Source organism: Vicia villosa, linkage group LG1 (assembly GCF_029867415.1).
Source record: "Vicia villosa cultivar HV-30 ecotype Madison, WI linkage group LG1, Vvil1.0, whole genome shotgun sequence".
Taxonomy (NCBI): Eukaryota; Viridiplantae; Streptophyta; class Magnoliopsida; order Fabales; family Fabaceae; genus Vicia; species Vicia villosa.
Genome location: NC_081180.1, coordinates 221978135 through 221984624, shown reverse-complemented (window position 1 = coordinate 221984624; position 6490 = coordinate 221978135).

Sequence of the window (6490 nt, the reverse complement as noted above, 5' to 3'; positions counted from 1 at the left end):
ATTTATCGTTATTTCCAAACAAACAACAAAACCCCCATGTTCTTTTGTTCAATTGAATCGTTACGATAACTTATATTTCCTACGCATTCCGCGAGTTCGATACTTGGGGATTAATCCCATTATTACTACATCGGTAAAAATAGTACACTTGCTATTTTACCGGTCAAGTTTTTGGCGCCGTTGCCGGGGACTGCCAAATTAATAGTTAAAAAATAGTTCAATTGAATTTTTGTTGCTCTGCAACTAAAATTTTTATTTTTATTTGTCTGGTATTTCATTTGCTTATTACTTATAATCGTCTAACCTTTGTATGCGAGGTAAAGCCTCAGCAGAATTTATTTTTGACGCAGAACCAGAACGATCATTGCGAGCTAGGCTTCGAAAAGCGAAGCAAGAACGACTGGAAGCATTAGAAGACATTCTAACAGCTTCGGAATCTGATAACGAGGAAATTCTCTCTATTCATTTTGAGCATTCAGATTCGGAGGCTGAAACGATGGCAGCTCCCGTAGAAAGGTTGTTAGGTGATTATGGTGGAGCAAATGCACCAGCTGGCCGGATGACAATTGTAAATCAACCGGTCGATGTTGCTCACTTTCAGCTACACCCAGCAACGATTCGACAGCTGGAGAAGAAACCATTTTCAGGAAGAATAAATGAAGATGCTAATAAGCATTTACAAAGGTTCCTTACTATGACAACATCTTTGAAGATAGAAGGACACTCTGAAGAAGCCAAGAAGTTGGTTATGTTTCCATTCACGTTAGCAGATGACGCTGAAGAGTGGTTCTACTCCTTACCTGCTGGGAGTATTACCACATGGCAACAAATGGAGTCAACCTTTCTGAATGAGTATTTTCCCGCTGCTGTTTATATCCGTAAGAGGTATGATATTGTTAATTTTAAACAGAAGGAAGGAGAATCACTTGGAGATGCTTATAAGAGATTCAAGAGGTTGTTGGTGGCATGCCCAACTCACAACATGGATGTCACTGAACAAATGCAGAATTTTCTGAATGGTCTTAAAATGAAGACTAAGCAATTGATTGACACAACAGCTGGTGGCTCATCCAACTTTTCAACAGCCACTGGTGTTAAAAAAATCATAGAAGCTATTGCGGCCAATGAACACTTGGAGTTATATGACCGTAGTGTTAGCCAACCTGAAGGATTAGTGGATATGAAATTGTCAATGCAAGTTGTGAAAATAGAAGATCAGGTAGCTGCGGAAGTTGAGCGGAGATTGAAACAGATGGGTCTTGAAAAACAAACAATAGCACAAGTTCAACCGGCTCAAGCAAGTCAGCTGGTGGGGTGTGAAATATGTGGAGGACCTCATTTTTCTGTTCAGTGTGTTGCTACAGCTCAGCAAGTGGAGGAAATAAAGTTCTTGAAGCAAAACAACCCCTACTCAAATACCTACAATCCGGGGTGGAAAAATCATCCAAATTTTTCATGGAAGGATCAACCAGGGAATGCTCCTAAACAAGAGGTTATTCCATATCAAGGTCAGCAGTCGCAGCAACAGTATAGACCTCCTCAACAACATTATCAACAACCTCAGCAACAGGCCCCCAGAAAAGCAGATTGGGAGATTGCCATCGAAAAAATGGCAGCTCAAAGCTCTCAGTTTCAAGAAGAAACAAGGAGTAATTTTCGAAACACGGGTGCATCCATCAAAAATCTTGAGGTTCAGATGAGTCAGATAGCACAAAAACTCGCCAATGCTCAACCACAAGGTGCCTTACCTAGTGGAACGGTTACAAACCCAAGGGAGCATCAGAATGTGAATGTCATCTCAACAAGAAGTCTGAGGAGATCAAAACCAGAAGAAAAAAATGAAACCGAGTATGATGATATCATCGAAGTAGATCTAGAAGTGAGAGAAAATCCAAAAGAGCCTGAAATAGTGATATCACCGGTTAAGCCGCTGGAAGAGAAAAATAAGAAAGAAACTAAACCGGTGGTCAAATTACCATTCCCTTCTAGAGTGGCCAAGAAGGATTCCAAAGAGAAGGATTTTGAGAAGTTTGCTGCAATGTTCAAGAAGTTAGAGATTAACTTACCTTTCTTTGAAGCACTTGAGAATATGCCTTTGTACAAGAGATTTATGAAAGAGGTAATTTCTAAGAAGAAACAAGTGGGAGATGAGCTGAAAGTTAGAATCGAAAAGTGTGGTAGAGTCTCGCCAGAAAGGAGGATTCCAACCAAGAAGAAAGACCCTGGAGCAGTGGCAATTCCTTGCACTGTCAATGATAGAACGTTCAAGAAGGTGCTAATTGATTCTGGTTCTAGTGTAAGTTTAATGCCATTGTCTATTTTCAAAAAGCTTGACATTGGAAAGATAAGCGAGAGTGAGACAAAATTGAAATTTGCTGATCACACCATTAAGCAGTCATATGGTATAGCTGAAGATGTATTAGTAGAGATCAGTAAGTTTATCTTTCCAGTTGATTTCCACATCATGGACATTCCCGAAGATGAAGAAACTCCTATCCTTCTCGGCCGACCATTTTTGCTTACTAGTCGCTGCAATTTTGATATCGAGAAAAGGACACTGACGGTAAATTCATTTGATGAAGAGGTAACATTGAAGGTGTTGGAAGTCAATAAGCATGGTGTAGATGGAAATAATCAACTTTCGGTTCGCACAATTAAAACTGAAGGAGAGAGCAAAGGTCCAAAACCTCTCCTACCAAAAGTATCAAGCATAGTCTCTGAGGTGACCTTATCGCATGCATCTGTCATAATTCCTAAGTTCATTCAAAAGGTCAAGAAGAAGAAGAAAGAGGAAAATCAAGGTGAGGAGATGAAGGTGGGTAATGATTTGAAGAGAAAAGTGGTCCATGCTTTTCGTCTTCCTGAGTTCGTGGTTGCGGAGGTGACAAGCAACCAGGTTTGGAGGAGGAAGTACCCTCCCTAATAAAGGATAATGGACCGTCGAGCCATGCGACGTTAAACGAAGCGCTTCGTGGGAGGCAACCCACGGGATTTCTTTTTAATAAGTTTTATGTGTTTTTGCATTTTATTCTGTAGGTACAAACAGTGTGTCACTTGCGAAACGAGAAGCGAGTTGAGAAAACAATTCAATTTGGAGGAATTCAGGGGTCTGACACGGGCACCCGTGTCCTGTGACACGGCTGTGTCACAAACCCTGAAGGATTTTCTTTTTGAAACTCATTTTTGGAAGGAAGGCAGAGTCCTGACACGGCCACCCGTGTCACGTGACACGGCCGTGTCAGGCAGGGGCACTGATTTTCGGTGAAATTTTATTTTCTTTGTGGTGGGCCCCCTATCAACCCTCCACCTCCGCCTCAGTGAGCACTGTAAGTCTCCCTTATGCTTGCTTACACATTGCGGACAATGTTGAGTTCAAGTGTGGGGGAGGTTCTTTCGTTTAAGTTATTTTCGGTTATTTCCTTTTATTTCAGTTTCCATATTTTTAATTAAGTATGTGTGTTTTGAGTCTTCGGTGCACCAGGATGAATGTGATTCCAGAAGATAGTATCATGGGAATGAAGGTGAAAAAGGGGAAAGACGCATCCTAAATTGGTTCCCTGGGCACCTGTGAAAGTTGACACAACTGAAGAAAATGCTAGACGCAACTTGATGGTGCCAAGTGAATGAGTTTAGAGCAACCCGTACCGGACATGAAGTTGTACAAAATGGAGACCATTGTTGAACCTGTAAGCAATACCTAACATGTGAGGATATACAAGCCAAACACATCATATCATCATGAGAGAGCATCAGGTATGGCATCATCACTCTAATTTTGCATTTGTTCTTCATATAGTACACAAATTGATCACACACACTGAGGCACTTTTGTTTGTTTAACCCTGAGCCTTTCTTACCCAACCTTGTTATCTTTTATCCCTCGTTAACCAATCTTTACCCATCATCCTTGTTATTCTTTTAGTAATAAAAAAAAACAAAACAAAAAAATTATTTTTTTTACAGCCCCTCTTGTTTTCTCAATATTTGGTATGAATTATAAGTCCGAGTCCGATAGCAAAAATTAAGTTTGGGGTAACCGAGTCCGGTAGCAAAAGAAGGAGGCAAGTGTGAAAAGAAAAAAAAAGAACATATGCAAGAAAGAAAATGTTTGTGTAAAAGAAAAAAAAGAGAGAAAAATTGATTTTGTTTTACACACTTGCCATCATGTAAAGAGTTCTAAGAGTCCGGAAAGCAGAAAAATCGCTAAACACTCCAAATGTTATGTAATATGCCAAAAGATATCGGACGAATTAGTTGATACAAAACCATAAACCCTCGTACCCAATTTCTTTGTTTATCCTACCTAACCTAAGCCCCGTTACAACCCATAAGTCCTCAAAAAGTATGTGTTATTGATTATGTGGAATTGTGTTAGAATGTGTACAAAATTTAGGAGTAGATATGTATGCCTTGATGAATGAGTGAAACACTTAACCCAGAGAAAATTTGTGAGAGTGTGATTGAGCTTGCAGGTGAAAGAATGAGTCAACATTGAAGTACAACGGAAAACTTCGGAGAGGGGAATCGAACACTTTGACACGAAAGTATATATCAAGTGTGGAAGCATCAGTTGTGTTGTGGAGCATAAGAAAAATTCATGGGTGTCCTCTTGTTTTCTCGTCCATCACTTGAGGACAAGTGATGAGCTAAGTTTGGGGTTGTGATCGGCCACCAATTTCACCTTGTTCCTATGTTCGAATCAATGGAAAAGCACTTCATTCGGTGGTATTTTAAGTCGTTTTAGTCTAGTTCTTAATTAATTTTGTTTACCTTTGTATTTGAATTTGGTGTGTTACTTTTTCTAGTTTTTGTTGTTTTTCCATTGCTTTTGATCTTTTGTTGGTAGTGTTTTAAGTTATGCAGATACAGGGCATGATTCGAGACAAGAAAAAGTGAATTTTGGTGAGACAGAGCTGTGACACGGCCACCCGTGTCATGGGACACGGCCGTGTCAGACTTGCTGAAGAGAAGAACTTGAAAATAAGAAAACCAAGAAGACAGAGTTGTGACACTGCCACCCGTGTCATGGGACACGGCCGTGTCAGACTTGCTGAAGAGAAGAACTTGAAAATATGAAAACCAAGAAGACTGAGTTGTGACACTGCCACCCGTGTCATGGGACACGGCCGTGTCAGACGTGCGCGCAGAAAAAGTGTTGTTTTCAACTCTTGGAATCAGTCACTTAAGGAAGGGCATTATGGACTTTTTGGAGGAGAATAATTGCTGAGAGATATTTAGTCACTGTTTGGAAAGGAAAAAATCACTTTTTGACGGTCGGAGAACGTGAAAAGAAGGATTGGAAGCACTAGGGTTTGAAGCGAAGAAATCTTCAAGAGCATCCGCGATTGAAGATCAATTCCTATTCATCTTATTGTAATGTCTTCATCCTTAAATTCTGTTATTCTAACAATTGCCATGAGTAACTAAACTATTACTTGTTAGGGGGTGTCCCTGAATTGCTATTGTAATGAACCTAATTTCCTTTATGTTATGAAATCGTTATGTGTGTGAACTTATTTTATTGTGCAAAGTGCTTATTGCTTTATCTATCGGACAAATAGATTTTTGATTTACGGTTAAGGGTTAGGTCGGACAAACCACCTTATCGTTGTTTGCACAATAATATTACGGTTGTTATTGCTTAGGAATGAGGATTCTCCGTAGTAACCGTAATAATCTTGATAAATTATATTGCGCTTGATCACTTCTTGAATTGCTAAGGAATTAGGATACAAGACAGTATCAAAAGGTTTTCCGCTAAGGAATTAGGGAAGATAACTCTTGAGATTCGGTAATAGTTCATGTACACTGATATTTCGTAAATAAGGATTAAAGGTTGTTGCAAGGCAATTCATACACTTGACCCTAGCATAATTTCTCATATTGTTTTAAAGTCATTTTTACGCTTTCTATTAATTTGTTATCATTTATCGTTATTTCCAAACAAACAACAAAACCCCCCATGTTCTTTTGTTCAATTGAATCGTTACGATAACTTATATTTCCTACGCAGTCCGCGAGTTCGATACTTGGGGATTAATCCCATTATTACTACATCGGTAAAAATAGTACACTTGCTATTTTACCGGTCAGACTTACGTAGAAATCACCCTACAACGAGGCCGGTCAAAATTTTATGTGCTAATGCATGTGAGAGAAGCGATATATAGATCACTCTCCGGAAGCAATACCGCACGAAAAGAAAATAGGTTGCGATCTAGTCTTTACCAAGAATCCATAAGAATTCTCAAGGTATCAAAGACTTTCATCGATCAAAAGAAGAAAAAAAAGAAGGAGAAGAAGAATAAAATGCATAAAATAAATCAGTCACACTATCATTAGTCTCATTCATCTAATATTATGGATTTGGTCATTTCAAACCTATCAACATCCTAGATCCAATGATATTAATGAAGTAGAGGAAGAAGGAAGGCAAAACAAGCATAAAAAAGCAAAACAAAACATTTTGTCTCAGTGGAAATCGATTTAC